General features: G+C 32.7%; 1 protein-coding gene across 2 annotated transcripts in view; it reads right to left on the bottom strand.

The window, feature by feature from the left end:
- The window catches only part of LOC118200750 (tumor protein p53-inducible protein 11-like), a 116,333-nt gene that overhangs the window by 78,460 nt on the left and 16,586 nt on the right, over window positions 1-21,287 (bottom strand). Inside the window, exon 1 of one of the 2 annotated variants that reach the window (XM_035372727.2) lies at window positions 14,210-14,366. The exons of the other annotated variant lie outside the window; for it this stretch is intronic. The gene's annotated coding sequence lies outside the window, so the exon portion shown is untranslated. Of the gene's footprint in view, window positions 1-14,209; window positions 14,367-21,287 lie in introns of those variants that run through there. 2 annotated transcript variants of the gene reach the window in all.

The following is a 21,287-nucleotide window of genomic DNA, read 5'->3' as shown; positions in this document are numbered from 1 at the left end:
AGTTAAGAACATCATTAGCATTTGAAATATAAACTATGAATCTTATATCTCGTAGAATGGATGGAAAAAAAAATGAAATATATTATCTTGCGTAATGGTTATACTAGCCAAGTTACGCGCATCATAGAGTAACATAACACAACTCAGCGGCTTTTTAAATAAGAAAAGTTTCGCTAAGAATATTTCTAACGTCAAAATATGAACTGGGAATTGAAAAATAACTTTACATTCCAAAATTATAGCACAGCTTAGCTAAAAGAATATTTTTCAGTTGGTAGACACGAGCTATTATGGAACGTTTCAATGATATATGGACCGAAAGACAGGGACAGAAATTCTAAGCCTTTAAAAAAAAGGTGTTTCTTACAGGAAGCAATACTTCCGACGTGTAGTGGATGATGGCATTTCTTATAGAGATAAATGCTAAAATTTTTCATACTTTCTAGTCTTTTTCCTTCGCTTTCATGTATAGTTATTTTTGAAATGTCAGTTATTTATTTCTCTGAATCAGAAAAAATGTAAAAATATGTAAGAAATTTGGAAATTCAGGGTAAATAAGTAACCTCATACTATATGCAGCTTGCAAAATATTTATCATAGATAACCTTTTATGTAAATTGAAATGTATTCTGTACGGAAGTAACTGAACTAACCCAAACGAGAGTTTCAATGATTACAATAAATTATCAGAATTTTGCTACACATCTCAACTTAATTTTTGCTATTGTGCAAGGAAAATTTATACTAACCTATTTTCCTTATAGAATATTTTAATAAAAATGCTGAAACTATTTTGCTGAATATTTTAAAACTTATTGTTGTGCATAATATATTATGATATACATTAACAGTTAGCATTTGTTTTTTAAATTCATGCATTTAAATTTACGCTTTCAAATAAACTTCTATCATGCGTTTCCTAATCTTTACCTGTGGCACCCGTTTATTAGTTAAATAGTTATTATTAATTCAAAAACCGAATATTTAGGCGCTATTTTTTGTCTTTAAAGATATATATTGTTCTCGTTATGCAACTTAATATGAAATTTTCAAAAGATAAATTTTGGAGTTTGAATATTGCAATACGTTCTTAAAAATAATATTAAAAATAATATTATTTAAAATATGTTAAAAATTGAGTCATTTTTACTTTTTTGTACGAGGTAAAAAAGAAGTATTGTAATCGCGGAAAATTTCGGGTATCATATATCAACGAAAATATCGATTTTGACCTTTCCAATGCAATTTAATGATGTAATTAATGATTAAATTAATTTAATGATTGCTATCCAATGCAATTTAATGATGCTTTTGCATGACATCCGCAAGTAAGGACAGAATAAAGGACACTTTTGCCCCAAAAAATTATAAAACTGATTTAAAAGGAATTCTGAAGATAATTTTTTGTGGCGTCTGTGCGTACGTATCTCGCATAACTCAAAAAGGAGTAGCTTCAGAATGCTGAAATTTTGTATGTAGGACTGCTATAACATGTAGATGTGCACCTCATACTTTGGTTGCAATCGCACCAAAAGCATATAAATATATATATATCCACTCTGTTACTCGGCTCAGTGAGCTCAGTTTCTTTACTCTTATATGTTTGTAAATTGTGCATTTTTTGCTTTACAAATGATTGAATTACATTATTCTTATCTTCCGGTTAAGATTTTTATGCCTTTAGTAAATCTGCATGCAATATTTGTGGAATTATCAACAATTTAAAAGTTATTATGTGCAGCCAGCCTAATGCATTTTGCGGATGGCGGAAATGTTTGTTTAAATTTCAAACTGGGCAAAATAGCGGCTTTGTTGCCAATCTAGAGAAACTAAGCTTCAAAGATAACGCCTTATTTTATTATTGCGAATTAAATCATCCTTAATCCATTCTGGAATTTATTCGAGGAAATAAGTGTTTAAGAGTTACTTCGTAATTTTTAATATAGGTATTTTGAGTTTTTATGTATTTTTGCCTTGTCGGGAAGTGAGAACTGAATTAATTGAATGAGAAATACTGAATTGTCTGTGAAAAACTGTTTCTTTTTTGTTTCGTTTGCTTAATTTATTTTATACATCGTTTTAGATTTATTATGGTATTTGAATAGAACATATGGAAGCGATTCGATAATTCTTCAAATGATATAAATTTATATGCATTCCGAGTTATAATATGTATCGTATGATTCTACGAACTTTTGAACTTTTTACGGCCTATCTAGCTACTGCATACTTCTGAAAGACTTTGATCTCTTATGCCATTCACAGCTTCAAACTGTCTTCGCGCCATTTTCATGATGTCTCACTACTGCTTATTCTACACTCTCACTAGCTATATTGCACTCACCATCTGCATTTGCCATATAACTCACTGCACCTGCCTCCATGCTTCAATTTAATGCCATTGCTTATCACTGCACAATTTTTATGATGAACGCCTACTTTTGTAAGTATTAAGATATGCCTGCTCACGCAGCTGAATATTCTTTGCCCACGGGTGTTGGTACTTCCCTAGTAACATTTATTTGAAAATATCTTTGCCTAGTGCACTTTAATGCGATCTACTGGTGAAAACTCTTTAGTGGTTAATGACCAGAAAAACGTAAGTCATAAGTCAAGTTATAATATGGACGAAATGTAATGCTGTTAAGTGAACCTGGCGCCAGAGTGTCGCTATGGTAAACAAATACAATGAATTTTAAACAGTGCATTTATTCAATTGTGGTTTATGTGCTATCGATGATGTAGATTTAATTCATGAAATGCAAAAAAATGCGTATAATTTAATATTCCGTGCAAGGAAGTCATGTAGTGTACACATCAGATTTTTATTTCTTATGTAAATGAACCTAGCATTTGTCCTGAAAAAGGGTATAATAATATAAAAAAGGGCTATAATAATAGAAAAAAGGGTATAAAAAAGGTAAAATAATTCTGTCCCATGACCATAATATATCCGAGATGTTCAGAAGTGTGGGGTGGTGTTTAGAATGTTTGAAGAATGTTAGAAGTGTTAGAAGAATGTTTGAAATAAATAGAAAAACTCTAAGTCTTATAGGATTATCTAATTTCCAAGATCCTTATTTTATTTTAAAGATTACGCAAATTATTAATTACTAAAATTGGAAAAAAAATTAGTTAGCCTTTAAAATTCGATTTTACGATTTTATTTAATAATATAAGGATGTTTAGCAGGGAAGGAGAACAGACAAAATGTCCAGACAACTCAGTTCTGTGGATTACATCAATTGCATGCACATAAAGAAACAAAATAGTTATACATATACACAGATACAATATTGTAAAGACACAAATTGTATAAACTACTGTAAAGATATAAATTGTAGCACAATATACATTGAAATGTGAACATGGTAATATTTACATAAATATTTTCATATAATTAACGTTAAAAGCAAGACATAAAATTATCTATACATTATGTGTAACAGAACAGTGTATTAGTACAACATTAACGTGAGATGTATACCCACGGAGATAAGTCATACAACAAAGTTATACATTGTTGCAACTTTTCATCGTATGAGGGCGCTGTTGTATCGAAAGAGAATATTCTATGTATTTACGTTGTGTAATAGTTGTAGTGCCGTAGCATTGTTGTTGTATTAATGTGATGTGTCGTTTTGAGAAACCACCGCTGTGAAGAAGTTATTCGTATTATTAGAATCATCAAGTGTTGTAGTCCCCTCTTAGGAATCGGAAAAAATACATTATTTTGTATGTGCAGAAATCTTAAAATTATTTTCAGTAAGTAATACAGGGATATAAAACATAAGGTAAATACTCCATACGAAGAGGAAAAAATACATAATAAAATGCAAATGTACGTAGCTGCCGGGGGGGGGTCTAGATTTTTCGAAGGCTAGAGAAGTAGCAGTCAATTATTCCAGGCTGCCATATATATTCTTAGCAATGGCAGTACAGTGTCATATGTCACTGAGCAGATATTGACTTTTGCTGATGTTCCTGATCTATGTTTGTCAGTGGATGATGAAAGGTATTTTAAAATCCTAGGTTTTGGTATTCGTAGCAGTTGAATAAATAGTCATCTGTTGAATAAATAGTCAATTCTTATTGGATAGTCTAATAAGAATTTAGAAAATTAGATTTAATAGCAAATAATAAACCCATTTAACGGTTTTTAACAATAAAGGTTTTTTACCTAATTAAAATTCTCTTAAAGCGTAGTTAAACAATTACTTCACTGTTATTTTTTATTGAAATGAAGTGAGCTCAGAGCAGAATCTTCATATGAATAGTAAAATAAGCATATTATAATTTATTCTTGTTATAAAGCTAATGCCTACTAACTTCAGTTAAATGAAAGCGGTTTTATTTTTACTGATACGTACTTTTGAGTTATTATTCAAGTAAATGTTAAGACAAAATTAATTTAAAATCCAACGGCAAGCTATTCATTGTGTACAGACAAATCTCTTACAAAGCGTTTCCTAGAATGCTTTTAAGCGAGGTTTTTTTATGCCTTCCAGAAATTTTTTCTAATGTCTCATGTAAATGCATAGCCCTTAATTTCAGATCCTAATGAGATAAGAGAGTTCAGTGCTTTTGTGAACAGCTCTTTGAAGCGAATAAGCATATTATAATTTATAAAATCATATAATAATAAAATATGCAGGAGAAGAATTAACTTCTCCTGTAATAAGTAAGAGTCTTTCCCTCCTATAAAATGTTTTCTTTCTTGTAAGTTTGAAGCTATACTGCCCAGATGCGTTTTTTTTTTTCTTTTTCTTTTTTTTTTTTTTTTTTACTTCCATGCACGAAGTAAAGGAAGTATTACAATAGCAAAATTTTTCGGATATCATATTTCAACGAAAATATCCATTTTGACCGTTCCCAAATCCTTTTGGTTGATTTTTTTCGTGACATCTGTACGTACGGGCAGAATAAAGGACTAGTTTTTCAAAGACGGATTGTAAAATAGATTCAAAATAGACTTTTTTCGTCACGTCGATACGTACGGACAGAGTAAAGGACTGTTTTTTCTAAAACGGATTGTAAAATAGATTCAAAGTGGATTTTTTCGTGACGCCTGTACGTACCTAAGCACATATTTCGCATAACTCAAAAATGATTACCCGTACCCGTAGAACGTTAAACTTTTTATATGGGAATGCTATAACACCTTTTTTCATTTCAATTATGTGTGTGTGTGTGAGAGTATATGCATTTGTAATATATAGATACAGATAGATAGATATTCACCTTCTTACCTAACTTAAATGTCCTTACTCAGCCTATATTTTCGCAATCATTGATTGTAGTCATACACTGGTTATCATCAATTAAGGAAAAATCAGAAAAATCACGATTACTGAAAAAGTTACATGTAGAATTTTATGAAACTTACGCACAATATACACCACATAGTAAGGTATCAAATAACATAAAAAGAAATTACTAGACAGTTTTGGTAGTATAGAAATTAGCACATGTATAAAATGAACAAATCGAAGATGTCAGTTTGATACAGGAAAAGTAACTTCAATACGGAATATGGTCGCCTCTAGAAGCAATACAGCACATACAGCGATGCGTGATGCTTTCAATTATGCGGTCTATCAGTTCCATAGGAAGCGAGAGCCATTGCTCTTGCAAAGCAGTTGGAAGTGCGGCAGGGGTCTAAGGGGGCGGATTGAGAGCATCTAGACGTCTCCCTAAAGTATCCCAAACGTGCTCCATAGGATTCAAGTCCGGGGATCAAGCTGGCCACTTCATGCGCATAATTTTTTTCCTGTTAAAGATAATCATATACGATGCGAGCCCTGTGTGGTCTTGCATTGTCGTCCTGTAACAGGAAAGCATCACCTATTGCCCCGGCATATGGGCGCACATAAGCATCAAAGATGTCATCTCTATAAACATGAGCATTCACGGTTCCCCTTGGAAAAACATGTAGGTCTGCGCGTCCACCCAAAGAGATGCCACTTCAAACACAGACACTGCCTCTTCCGTATGCATTTCTTTCACGGATGTTTGACGGATGATAACTGGTTCCAGGTTCTCTCCATATCAAATAATGCCTACTATCACGTTCTAGACTAAACCTGGGCTCATCCGTAAAGAGAATAGCTCTCTATTGCTCAGGCTTCCAGTGGACATGTTGTCGTGCCCACTGCAAACGGTAAACGGTCCTTCCTATGGCGTGACTTGAGCAGCACGCAAATGGTTGTTCGCCTCGCATACAGACCACCTTCGTGAAGCCTTTTACGCAAAGTTGACGTTGACATCAACCTTCCGGTGGCTGCAGCAAGGGAGGATCTAAGAAGAGTCGGAGTAGCGGTTCTATTCCTGAGTGAACATAATGTCAAATATCGGTCATCGGCGCTCGTCGTAGCAGTTGGCCGTCCTTGGCTGAACCTCCTAGATGCCGAATCTGTGATTTGAAATTGTCTCCAAAGTCTAAGAACCACAGAAGGACTCACATTTAGCCATCTGGCCACTTCTGTTTGACTTTGTCCTGTCTCTAGTCTCCCAATGGCTTTCTGTCTAGTTCTGCAGGCAAATGATGCCTGGAGATCATTGTTACGAATTGGCTATCTCAGATTTCTGATGTCACCATCACAGTGATATATGTGGGCTTGCTCTCAAACATGGACTTTTATGCTCCTCGCAGATGACGTATTCCGAGTGCAGCGCCTCTAATTTGCATATTGGAGTTTTACTCAGCTACTCTTGCTTGGCAACATATTGAAATTTTACACGGTTTGGCTTATTTTTGAGCGAGTTATCGCTATTTTTGTGATTTTTCCTTAATTTATGATAACCAGTGTATATTACCAATTACAGAAGTGTTTTAATTGACGAAAATATTCATATTTTGACAATGTCAAATTAAAAAACAATTTCTAATCTAACTAGCGAAACCTAACTTTTAATGCGCTCTTCCGGTTCATGTACTTATATTTTGGAAAGTTTTATACTCGTTATAAAAAAAATAAAATTATAAGAAGTTTGAATTATAAGAAGTACGACCATAAAATGACAGGAATATTTAGTTTCAAAATATGCAATTTTTGATGTCATTTTCAAGTTGCCTTGAGAGATCCCTTATTCAATCTAGAATAATTCGAGGAAATAAGTTTAAATGAAGTGCAGCAAAAAATGTGTATGATTTAATAGGTCGTACAAAGAAGTCATGTGATATCAGATTGTTTTTCACCCGCTTACTCTGATCATGTTTGTTCAAGGCTATTTTGATGACCCTAACCGAATGATAACGTAAACAATGAGAAAAAATATTCTTCAAAAAGCAAAAGAATTTAGCTGATTGAATATAAATGTAATTAGAACATATAGATACATACTTTCACAGCATTTTAATTAGGAAAATGTAAAAGTTTGTTTATGGCCTGCTCATAATGTCTTTAATGCAAATTTAGTTTATAACTGTTCTGGAAATTATTTGACCAATGCTATGCTTCCAAACCTTCGGAGCATCTCTCATTCGAAATGAACTTATCAATGTAAAATTTAATATTATACCAATAAAACAAACAAACAACAACAAAACAAACAAACAAACAAACAAACAAACAAAAAACAATTGGCGTAGATGTTTTCAGAGGAATGTTTTTTTTTCAGGAAAATAATATTAATTTTGAAGGTATTATCTTCTTCCTGGAGAAGAGGGACCTGTGTCTGATCCTTTAAGAATCGATAGAATTATAGAAAATACTAACTGAGGTCAAACTGAGCATTTTTGCCTTAGTTGAAATGATTAACTAAAATTTAAACCAAAATATTTGGCGACTTAATCCCTGACTTGGTGACATTTTTCTGCAACTTAACAATTCTTACAATGCAGTTATTTGGTGACTTTACCTTTTATTTCGGAACTTTACTTCGATTAAAAAAATTCTTAAATATTTTGGTATCATTAACCGAATTGCTGACCACAGTAAGCGCTGTATTTTCCATGTTTTCGTATTTAAAGGGGCAGAGCATTCGGCAATATCCGAAAATGGTTACATTAAGACAACATTAAGCGATGTCTATTGTATTATCTATTATTCAAAGAAATCAAGGACTGCACTCACCAGTATCAATTTATATTCATGCAGTACTAAAAATAAATAGTACTTTGTAGAGTATCTATTTATTTTTATTAACCAGTTAGCTTTTCTATCTTTCTCGCTTTACATTTTCCTGTCAGAATGCTAATTTCTAGCTCACCCGTACTGAAATGAGATAGCAAGAGTAATATTTTAAGGAAGGTTTTAGATGATAGAATTAGAGCGTGTTCCGCCTACTGAAGGCCACGTTGCTAGTTGATTTTTTTAGAGTAGTTTATCTGCAGCGTTTCTCTTCGTTAGGCTTCTCACATCGACATGAGGTCTGATCCAACTTAAGCGCATTTTTCTGTGCAGCGTTTTCGGCGAGCTTAAGATGAACTAGTTTAATTTCAATTCATTACGTTTCTGATTTACGCCACAGAATCCTGGCCGCTTCTGTAATCACAAGCATGCATTCTGCTAACTTTTTCTGAGTTAAATAAAAGGGTCTTTTACACACTTTGCAGTAATGTCCCAGACATAGCGATAAGTCACTTACGTTTTTTCAAATTTCTCATCTAGTTTATATTACCAAAGAGAGTGAGACTTTATAACAATTGTAGGGATTTATTTTAGTTTTCTAATAGCTGTTTCTAATTTTGAAATCCTTTCCTTTAAATTCTTGTTTCACATCCACAACTCTCTACCAGAATGAGTTTTCAGTCTCGCGATTTATGTAAGTAAGGTAGAATCAGTATTTAACGAGAAGTTCAATCACTCCCGAAGGAAAGCTCAGAAGTTTTCAATAGAGCGTGTTCGGCCTTCGAGCCACGTGGTTGCTTTAAGTCTGCTTTAAGTCGTTCGGCCGTAGTCTTACGTACCCGTCGGTCGCCGGTCAGGTTATAAGGTATTTTCCCACTTTCCTAGCGTACCTTCGTGGTGTAGTGGTTCTGCACGCTGGGCCGGTATCCAGAGGTCCATGGTTCGATTCCCGGCGAAGCCGGCTGTTCATTTTTCATCTTTCCTCTTCCAAAACCTAATATCTCTAGAAGGTTTCATTACGAGCCAACTTGGTTAGTTATTTCTGTACAGCTCCAGCCACAGAATTATTGAGCTTGGCAACATCACGCAACACAGCCTGCATGGTGCTACGTGTAAAAACTGTGTTTTATTTTGTTGTACAGTGTTTTATTTTGTCTGTGTTATTGTGTGCAATCTAATAACTAATACTCTACAAGCATAGTGTATCTGATATCGCATTGTGTATCTATTCGTATTGCGTGCCTATCTGATTTCGCATTGTGTAACTATCTAGTATAAGCATCGTGTATCTAATATAAGCACTGCGTAACTACTCAAAGTATATAAGCATTGTGTATATTGCTTGTGCAAGTGCAAGCAATCTACTAATATTCTACAGTGTGACTGCATGTTTTATGTATGTTTTATATGCACATTTTACATGTGATCTACATGCGTCTTTAAATGTGTAAGTGTATAATATATATTAGCTTAATTATGTTTCATTATAAGTATATGTTTTACTTGTATAAGTGTGTGCAAACTAATATCTAATTTATATTATTCTATAATGTGTTTATATGTTTTATATGTGTTATATATGAGCTCTTATGTGTGTTTTACACGAGTTTTTGTATGTGTCTTTATATGTGCAAGTATAAGTGTATGTGTTTGTATATGCTGTAATTTGTGTCTAACAAACCAAGATGTAACAAATCATTCGCCTATCGATCAAAACTTATGTATTCTTAAGACACCCCTGTATGGCCATGAAATTACGTTAAATTCTTCAATAAACTTCCGAGGTGGCCTCATGAGGCTCCAGGGAGTTGCTGCCACTAAATAGGGGAGGGCGCGGGACATATGCCTGTTTACCTTTGTTAAACACCAGGCGTACCTGTCCTCCGTCACCTGTCACCTGTACAGCTCCTTCGAAATTTTAGTTAGAATTAGTTTAGTTCCTTATTTTCTATCTTAAGTTAAAGCCCAAATGGAGGCTTTCCTGTAATCCCGAGAGAGGCCCTCTGTCAAGAAGGCCTCTCTCGGGATTACAGGATCTCTCGGGGTGTCTGTCAAATATTTCTTTGTGGAAAAAAAAATGGTATTTTAACCCTCCCTTGGACCTTGTTTTTATAGTTGTAAAAAGACCTGCGAATAGTGGCTAGACTCTTTCCCAAGGTTCTAGTAGCCAATGACAAGTCAATTAACTAGAACGTTTACTAAAACTAACTTTATACTAAAATATGTGTATTTTTATTAATCTTGAAACATTATAAGTTAGTAACAAAATAAGCATTACAAATCTTTGTATTTAACAATATTTTTTTTTCTTTTTTGACAATATGTTTCCATTTCTATAATGTCTAATATTTAGAGACATAAATAATATCTTAATTTGTATCCAGTATGGGAATAATACATGTACATCCTGATAGCTGTTTTGTATCGTGTGTGACAGAACATATATACTGATACTTTTCTAAACAAAAAAACATACGACATTAAGAATACTGTATAGTTTTATATGTGAAATATTTCCGTATATCTAGCTTACTTTATTGTAATATATGTGTTAATCTACTGTTTAGCTTCATAGTGAATTCTCTGGTCAACAGTAGGCTATAAAGAGTTAAAAATTCTATGAATGAAAAATATTCCTCTGCTTTATAATTCCGAGGTGTTGTCTCAGTTAACTTCATTGTACTTCAAGGACCAGCTTCTAGAGAAAAATTCAGTGATCGCTTTATAAGGATTGTGCATAAATAAAGCATTAAAATTTTATATTACGATTTTACATTTCATATTACACCCAAAGGCGCGTTATTTTTCATTTACACATACATACACGTTTCGAGAGAATTTCTGCTAAAATATTTAAAAATAGCATACGGATAGTCAGTTTCACGCGCTGGAGATAAAAATATTTTATTCCGTATAGTGTGTTGCCACTGCTCGCTTTGAAATAGTTGAGTTTCTTAATCAAAAATTCGCCAAAATGTAAAAATAAATGATAAAGCAAATTCAAAATTCAATATTCGAGGTTCCAAATGCCTATTTTCGGGTGGGGGACTACGTTATTCAAAATACAATGGCTCTAGGTTTCGTTGCTTTTTCACAGTGCGAGAAACATACATTCGTTCATGCAGATTCTTCATGATTTAATTCCATTAAATATAATACACGGCAATAATATTTGGTGGCAACAATTTGAAAAGTGATACAACCGTTTATAGCGATTCGACGCGAAATGCCATTTTGAGACAAATAGCCATTCTAGGCTAACACCTCTTTGCGCTAATACGAGAATCTATTTTCTCATTACATTGCTTAAGGTTTTGATTTATGGTTTACTTTAGTTCAAATGTATGCACAATAAATTCGTAACAAGATTGAAAAATTTACAGACAGAGACAATTTATGGTTCTATCTGTAAGAGAGAGTAAGTTCTGTTTGTAAGTTCATAAGAGAGATTTATGGTTTTTTAAAGACATGTTTCTAAGTAATTTTTTAAATACCTTTTCTTTCATTCATTTTTACCCAATTAACTCGACCTTTTTTATTAGTAGAACGCATCTACGGTGTAACAGAACCTATAAACCGGTATTAAAATCGATTATTTAATGATTTGGAAATCTGTGCTGACAAAATGCGTAAATGCAAATGGAGAAGCCAGAAAACGTTTCCTATTGAAATAGAAGCCATTAAAATCAACTATTTAATCATCCTGCTTCCGGTAGATCCCGTTTTGATTATTCCAGTATCTGAAATTAATTTTCGCAATTTTTAGTCCAAAGGGTCAATTTCCCTTAAAGGACTATAAATTTCGTTTAGGCATTTTGCGCTGAAAACTTTAAAAAGCTGCACCACTTTTCAAATTGTTGCCACCATACATTATCGCCCTGTTTTATATTTAAAGATATTAAATAATGATGAATCTGCATAAATGTATGTATTTTTCTCGCATTGTAGTAAAACAAAGGTACCTAGAGCCATCAAAATTTGAATAACGTAATCTTCCATAGAATATGGGCATGTGGAAGCACGAATTTGAAGTTGAGATTTGTTGTATTATCGATTTCATATTTTATAACACTTAACGAATTTCTGATTATAAAACTAAACGATTTCAAAGCGAACAATGGCAGCACTGTACGAGAAAAAAATTATCTCCAGCCTCTGTATCGGAAATTCTAAAGATATGTTTATTTAAAATCAATGTGCTATATTGCTGTTGAACTGAATTTTATAGTTTGAGTACGTTGAACTTGATATTTAATAAATAAAGGTAACACACAAAACGTTAAAAAAACGCCCCTTTGGACGTATTTAAAATCTGAAACCTTTCAGAATTTTTTAAAAACATTTTTATGCTTATACGAATTACAAGTAGCATTTCTTTAAATAGTTCCTGATTTTGCGCAGTTAGAAGTCAACCTTATTTTTCTTCAAAAATTAAGAAATTATAGAAACTTAATGAGAAAAGTTTTAAATAAATGCCATTTACTGTTATTTAAACTATAGGAAGATACAGGAATTCATTTATTTTCTTCTAAATTTAGTTTTTTTTTTATATCTGGAACATGAACACAAAGGGAAATATTTGTTGTAAATATTCTTCTAAGGTGCTTGGAAAGAGTTAAAACTAGTTATTGATTTCAGTCAACCCCTTGGTGATATTTTTTCTTTGAAATACTTCTGTTTTAAACCTAGAGCTTTTGCAATCGTAATATGACAGAAAATATCTGCGCATTTTAATTGGATTGAGCCTATATTTTGAACTTTGAAAGAATGAATCAAGTAAGTTTTATAAAAAAAGAGATATTAATAAATATATACCAAATTCAATTAACACCGAGGAGCTAAAATTTTTACAGCTAATTTTTTAAAACCTATTTGTGTGATGCTTACAAAACTCAGTCCTCTAGCATAACTTTAGCCATAGAACCTAAATGTGGACAAAAATAGGTATCTCAATTCAGTTCAATTCAATTTGCAGTCAATTCAGTCAATTCAATTTGCAGCGGCAGTTCTGAAAGCTTCTGCAAGATTTAAATGAAATGATATTTAACGCTCCGAGTGGCACAGGTTTTTTTTATCATTAACATGATAACCTGTATTAGAACCACATTTAATAGCTAAATTTATATAATTACTTATTTTGGTCTCCGTTTTCACAAACTCCCATTATTGAGATGATATATACATCATTAAATGTAATGAAGCAAAATATTTTAAATTATAAACTAACACAAATTATAAATTTATATAATTTTAACACAAATTAGAAATTATAAATTTAAATTACAAACTAAAAAAACGAAAAAAATCTCATGGCAGGATAAAGGCGGTCATGCAATTCAGCGGGTAAGTGAACTGGCAAACTGCCAATTCTGAGAACTGTTGCCAGTGTTGCGGGAGAAAATCTCTAACTTAATTTATGAACTATAACATAAGAATGCATGAGAATAACAAACTGTTAAATTTTAAAATAATGAACTCAATTCTTAAATTTCGTTAATATCGTTTTTAATAGCATACACTTTCTACATAATTTATAATGTATCAGATTCATATTATTTATTAATATTTACATTATTAATGTCATCAATATGCACTTCTAAAGCTAATATTATGCACATGATCAAAGAAAAATCGTTTGTCCAATACATAACAATAAGTTTGATACATTAAAAAATTGATCAATTATATTTTATAAACATTTAACATCATTAGTATTTTTATAAGCACATTTCGAATACCCTATATTTAACTTATTCCTTTTCTGTACTTTTCTATTATTACAAATAAATCTTTTGTTTTACGCTTATTTTTTTCGAAAATATAAAAATTATACGGTGAAAGATTAGTGAAGCGTAGAAGATTTTTATTCTGTTGTCATTTAAAATTTTTATGCATAGCGATTTTTGATTTAGCCTCTTTGGAATCTCGATCTGCCTTTCCTTTCAAACCAGCATATTTCGTCACGTTAAGGTTTGTTTCTTTCTGCAAATAGTGTTTATATTTCTCCATCCTCCTGTTGCCAGGAGTGACAGATACTGTTTATTTTGACTGAACCGAGGCAGCAGCTGTAAAGGAAAAGCTTGCGAATAAGATGCATTGGAAGAAAGCACGAAAACAGTAAACAGACGGAAGCTTACCTCTGTTACGTCTCTGTTCTCTACGCGATATAATGCTTGAAGATAGTATAAACATGCGCCATTTTGGGAAAAGAATTTGGTGGGATAGAAAGATTCTAGGGCTCGGTTTCCAGGATGACGATCAGGTCCTCTGGAGCCGCGATGCGAATTCCTTCACCGCGGATTCGCGCATGCGCATGAACATCTCCTCCGGGAATCATTGTAAATTCGAAATGCATTTTCCTGTTTCAGAGATTGGAATCTAATGGTTCTAAAGTAAGTGTTTAAGGCTCTGAAACAAACACTGAATTGGATCTTGTTAACGTTGCAAAGATTCTTTTTCAAGACCTGAGATTTTATTTTTTCAGTATAGTTGATTTTGATCGTAAGAAATTAAATAATGCTGCCATAAGTTATTAGTAAATATTGCAACAGTAAATAATTGATAATTTTGTTTCTTAAAAGATAGTTAAGTCTGTTAGTGTTGAATTCGAGCAACGCGTTTCTGACATTTTTAAGCTTCATCAAAGCACTTGGTGCTCGCATAGATGGATCGAATCCGACAAAACTTTAATTACTGTTACTGAGAAAAAGAGCTTATCGCTGTTACTACGCCACTTGCTGTACAACAATTTCGGGTATTAAGTTGGCATTGTCTAAAACCATATATACAGTAACACACATTTGTTTTCGAACACTTGTGTTTCTCAACTTTATTTACAAATATAAGTTATTAACTATTAACGAAATGACTTTAATTTTTTTTCACGTATACTATCAAACAGCTTTTGGAAAAACCTGCTGGTTTTGAAGTAAGTTATACAAAATATTTTAAGTAAAACAGCTAGTTAATTCAAATAATTCTGAAACCGATTTCACATAAGTATTCCGACGCTTCGAACAGAGTTTATATTTAATAAAAGCATGTAAATAATGGCACGTTCAGTATATTTTTGGAAATACTTTAGCTAAAATTATGTTTTTCATTCTCTTTTGCATAGCGACTTTGAGCTTTCTAAAATTGTTCTCCGAACCTTTGCTTGCTAATGAACTCAATTACTTGAGATTAATTGCCATTGACTAAGGATTTTCTCCCGTGGTCATTCATAAAGCCTTTAAAGATTTTTTAGTTTGCCATCAAAGTTAGACATTCCGCTATTCAAAATAGCATAGATAACCTTGTCTTGCTTCCATTTCATCCTTCTGTCGACTACAGAATTGCGTGGATTTGCCAGAAGTTCTATTTTCAAGACATTTTTTCGCCTGTCAATAAAATCCATAGTTTTATTCTTATGTATTCCAGTTCTAATTCTTAAGGATGTAATTCTTGGGGAGTGACTCCCAACTGAGATTGTGGTTAGTGACTCTGACTGCCGTACCGAAGGGCTCGGGTACGAATCTCGGAGAAGGCATGGATGTTTGTAAATGTATAATGTCTGTGCTGCATGGGGGCTTTCTAAATATGCGGCGAGCCGAAAGTCTTCTAGCGAAGTTGATGCTAAGGGAAGAAGGATGGAAGACCCTCGAATCGATTTCCCTCTGGGTGCTCTCCATCAAAATTTGGGGTGCCGAATTAAGCAAATTCATACTGTCACTTCAAGGCCTTTGCCACGATGAAATTTCATGGGCTTCTTTTGATGGTACTGTCAGACAGGTGACGTACGTCACAGCAACAACAACAACATTTTCGGGGAGCATATCCTATCAATGTGGTATGAGGTATATTGGCCAAACTAAAAGAGCGTTAAAGTTTACTATCAAGGAACCCGAATTTCATGTCCGAAAAGGCGAAATGAACAAGTCTTCACATTCAAAAAGATTTATCTTGTTTAGTTAAAGACGTTAAGTAAAATCAAATGCTTCCTTACACTTTTAAAATTCTATTAACTTAATTTTTCAATTTTTGTTACTACTTCTGCCGACATATAGTGCTACATTCTTGTTCGTTTTAGTACCATTGCTTTCTTTGCAGATTTCTTTGCTCCTGATGAAGAGGAACCTGTACCTGTTTGTCAAAGCTAATGTATTCTTAAAACGTTTCCGTATGGCCATGTACTGTTACGTAAAATTCTTCAATAAACTCCCGAGGTGGCCTCATGAGGCTCCAGGGAGTTGCTGCCACTAGATAGGGGAGGGTGTGGGACATATGCCTGTTTACCTCTGTTAAACACCAGGCGTTCCCGTCTTCCGTCACCTGTCGCCTGTATTTGTTTGTCTTCGAAATCGATTGAAATCATGACTACGTCAAACGCAAGATTGTTCCTTTGCTACTTTTATGTTCAGCTTTGGCGTGTTTCTCCTCTGTCACTGTCAACAGAAGATTCTGGAAACCCAATCATTCAGGGCATACATATTAGAAAACTGCGCTGACGACTCACATTTTAGGTTCATATCACCGTTGTGGCATTCCTGCTGTCAGGTCTTATTAAAACCGTTAGATGGCGCCGTAATGTAATGAATGTATTATACAAACGTGCTGCAACCCTCCTCGCCGGTAATAATCAGCCTTATCGTTGACGCAGCACACTCAACACATATTTAAACAAAAGCACAGTTAAAAGCATCATATCAAAATTCCTAATATTGTACTATGCCATTTATATTCTATACTATATCTGTCTGTATTATATGTATATTTATATTCATATTCTTCGCACTTAAACTATAAAATTTAAGTCAACAGCAATGTCACAAAATATTTAAAAGCAGCATATCTTTGGAATTTCCAACAGACAGTCTTGCGCGCTGGATATAAAAAATGTTTTTCCCGTACGGTGTTACCGTTGCTTGCTTTGAAATTGCTGAGTTTGTTAATAAAAAATTCGTTTAAATTTTACAAAATGTGAAATAAACAATAAAAAAATTCGAAATTCAAAATTCGGGCTTCCAAGCGCCCACGTTCGGGAGGAGGATTACTCTATATTCACTCAAAATTTGATAGCTCTATAGGTAACCTACGCAAAATTCCGTTTCCAGACGAGTAGAACTTCTGAGCTAATGCTCTTTTGGGCTAATAAAGATCTAAATTAATAAGGACTACCTTTATTACTTTTCAATAGTTGAATTCGTTAAACTTTTACAGTTATAGTCAAATGTGATAATCTTACGAAACTCATTCTAAACTAGTTGTCTCCTGTCTGTGGTAAAATTAAACGTTCTTTATCTCTTGCAGTGATAAATGCCACCCGCCGAGAAATTTCCAGTATCTTTGATTTCTCAAAATTGCTGGAAGACATACACTGTTACAGACACATAGAGCTGGATACAGTTACGTAAGTGATCGGACCAGTTACAGTTACATAGGGATCGGATCAAAATATCTCCAAGTTTGGCGACTTTTGGCGATTTCTAGACAAATTTGGAGACAGAAATTAGTCGCCAAAACCATCGCCAGCTTTGTTTTATATCACCAATTTAGCTAAATAGTCATTTAACACAATGCTAAATGGACTTACCTCTGTAACCCTATTTGTGTCAGGATGCTTCACTTTCTGAATCCTTTCATGTTACATACCACAAGAGATACAATAATTTACATTCTTATTGTTATCTCTGCTACTCCTTAGGCTTCAAATCAGATATGAATAATTAAAGAAGATGAATGTATTGCGAACTTAGCCAATTCGTGGACAAAATGTCACTTCGTGTTCGCTTCGCTGTGAATGGTTGATTCTTGTTTTAAGCTGGTATAAATTTCGCACGTAGTCTTAGAGTGTTTGGCTTTGTTAGTAAGACAAAAACAATCACTATGTGGACGATTCTATTTCAAAATTTAGGGAACTCGTTCTCTGAAGAAGTAGAAAATTAAGGAATATTTTTGAAATTTACAGATCTTTGTGATAAAAAGCTAGGGAGAAAAATACGAGAAGAAATACTGTAATTTCTTTTTTTCCTTCTTTTTAATTTATGTTAATTAAAGTAATGAACTCGAATCAACGACAATCGTTTAAATTATTACAATGAAATTAAAAACACTAGAACTTGTTGATAATAAAGAACCTATAATTCTGATAACTAATGAAATGAATGTTGCGAAACCTGTGGTGAATAAGAGTCTTGATTCAAAACTAGAGTTAAAATTGGAAAAAAAAAAAAAAAAAAAAAAAAAAAAAAATATTAGTTTTTAAATATATAAAAATTATTTAATTAATATTATTTACTATTTAATTTATTAATACGTATAGTCTGTATTTACAATATGTTTTTAAAACTAATTCGTAATTTATAAGTGCCCACCGGCGGCCGTGCTGTGAAATCGCTGAACATTGGTAGTTCGACTTGGGTCCGATCCCAGGCGAACGACGAGTTGGCTGCATGAGCATTTTCGTGGCTTTCCCCATATGCTGTGTGTATAAGAGCCAGTTTCCCTTAGAAAGTCCTCCACAAAAGCATCCTTCCTTTTAAACAGATAGCCGTCGAATATTTTGCCATAATTAAATACACCAAACACACACCGTAATTTATGAGTGCTGTTTTGCATTCTTTTTCGAATTAGTCATTCCATAATGTTATCCGAGCTAAGATCTGGATTTAACCTAAGCGGCTTTAGGATCTACTGTGCATAAATATCATTGCAGAACTCTGAATTATTCTGATGTTTTCAGGTTTTTAATGGTAATTCCGAAAAATCACGATCTTTTAATGCGTTTAAAAGTCTACAAAGATTTGAACTCTGTGCGTATTTTTCTTCAGTTACCAAAATTACATTCATAGCTTAAGCTACAAGAAAGCATTAAATTATTCTAGAGTGGGGAAATGAATTAATTTTAAAAAGTCCAACTTTCTAATTAAATCTTTACCAACTTCTTTAATCAATATTTATTTAACATCAGAAAATATTGCAGTCAAATGATTTCGGATTCTTCAAACTAACAAATGAATAGTAATTTTGTTATTTCTTTTACAAATTTCATTGTAAAGCTCCTGGAATAAACAGCAAACCTAAATGACAAAGCAGGCAATCATCTCCATTGTTAAGCAGTGTTTGTCTTTGATACTGAAGGTAGTTCTTACTCAACATGGTATTATATTATCGGAATAATATTATATAACTTTATTTATAGATAAAAGATAATTACATTATACTGAGATTTCTCTTCGGTTTTCTCCCGCTTTCGTTACTTCTTTATGTATCTATTCTCTGTTTCAAATTGCTTCAGTATAACTTGTCGATTATTGCACTGCATTTGCCTTCAGAAGAGAAGCAAAAATTCTAAAAATGTTCCATTTTCCACTCTCTGGAAACTATTAATCCATCGTTAGGATAGTTTTCATTTTGATTCAAGAAAGAAAAAACTTAAACGTAGGCTCTTTCTTTCAGTTTAAAGAGTCATTGGTGTTTAATGCGTAGAATTACTAACGGAAATATGAGGATATTATACAGTAAATAAAATAAACAAAAGCTTTTACACACATAATATATTTAATTTTTTATTTATTATGATTCTATATAAACTGGTCGATGATATGAGAAATAAGATACATAGTATCATCTGTTACTTTCTTTTCTCAAACATTTCTTTCTTTCTTCTTTTGTTTTTTTTTAACTAATTCCAGATCATCGTATGTTTTATTTCCAGATCATTGTCGTATCGATTTGTTTCGTTCTGCTTCTCTTTGCCTCGATCGCCTTAATTCCTTTTTCAAATTCATTATTAATTATTTTTGGCGAAATAAAATACAGCAAACACCATCAGTGGCGTAGCGAGCATAACTGGCGCCCGGGGCAAAATACCTTTTTGGCGCCCCCCCCCAAAAAAAAACACTTACAATACTATAATGTATAGAATATATTCGTAATAAGAAAATAATGAAAATAGTAATAAAATGCTGAATCTGCCATAAAAATAAAACATATTAATAGTCACTACCTAACTACACTATCACTGGATTCGGAAATGTATCTGTGTCGGCTGAAAAATCAAACATACGATGATCTGGAATTAGTTAAAAAGGTATTATTTATTTTACATATTTATGTAATTGTTTTTTAAAAAGTACATTTTTAAACAGTTAAAAGTTTAATATATAGTACAGATATGTAGATATATTAATTAATAATAATATAATATTATAATACATTAATACAATTAATTACTATGTATACATTTTTCTTGCCTTAGATGAAGGAAATTTATCAATTACCTCATCAAAGTCGATCCTTTCAAATTTTTCCCTTTCCACATTTAAAAATGCTAGATGACTTAGGGAATCTTGTCCCACCGTTGATTGTAAATAGTCAAAATTTATTTTAATTTGCTGAACGAACGTACATAGCTAGCATTTAATAATGAAATATTAAGGAGTATTTGAAGTGCGACTCTTAGGTTTGGAAAAACATTTTCTCCGTAGATCTGTAATGGAGTTTTAGATTCAGTTTCTTTTCTACTGCGGAGTAATATTTCGCAGTCACATTCATTGCTCAAAACAATTAGGGAATATTGTGAGTTCAGTATGAAATAACCATATAATCGACAACCGTTTTAACAAAAAGAAATAGAAGATATTATAAAGGAAAATTATAACCTTTACAAAATATGCAAATTTAGTCTGTTACGTCGAAAACTATGCGTATTAGATAAGGGGCGATCTGCAGCATTCCTTTGTAGTAGGAGATTAAAAACAATTGACACGCGTTGAATGCTTTGCAGCAGTAAATATCCGATGTCTCAGCAAGATGACTTAGTTGAATCGGTAGTCAGGAAGGCAGGCCATCAGTCGTTTACAGGAGAGTCAAACGAAATCCATAGTAGCAAGTGTTAGGAGTTTCCAAAAATGTCATTTCCAGGCTATGGAATCGTTTCTGGAAACTGGATATGTTTGAGAAATTCGGTACAAGGTCGTGTTATCGTTTTAAATAAAAAGCGGGAGCTATATGAGCATTTCATTAAAAAAAAAAAAAAAAAAAAAAAAAAAAAAAACTCTATTTTAGAGAAATAAAGTGGTCAGAAAGAACGTTTTGTATGCGGAGGTATTTTGTTGATATACTGCAAACATTTTATTACACATTTTATCAGACAAATCAAGAAAATAAATAATTAATTATATTACAATAATTATTAATTTTAAATATATTTTCCAGAAATCGATCAAAATCAAA

The sequence above is a fragment of the Stegodyphus dumicola genome, chromosome 8, assembly GCF_044657685.1.
Source record: "Stegodyphus dumicola isolate Sdum_Otavi_A_Nest chromosome 8, ASM4465768v1".
In the NCBI taxonomy this organism is placed as follows: Eukaryota; Metazoa; Arthropoda; class Arachnida; order Araneae; family Eresidae; genus Stegodyphus; species Stegodyphus dumicola.
The sequence above is the reverse complement of the archived record's forward strand: the minus strand, read 5'-3'. Positions and strand labels throughout refer to the sequence as shown.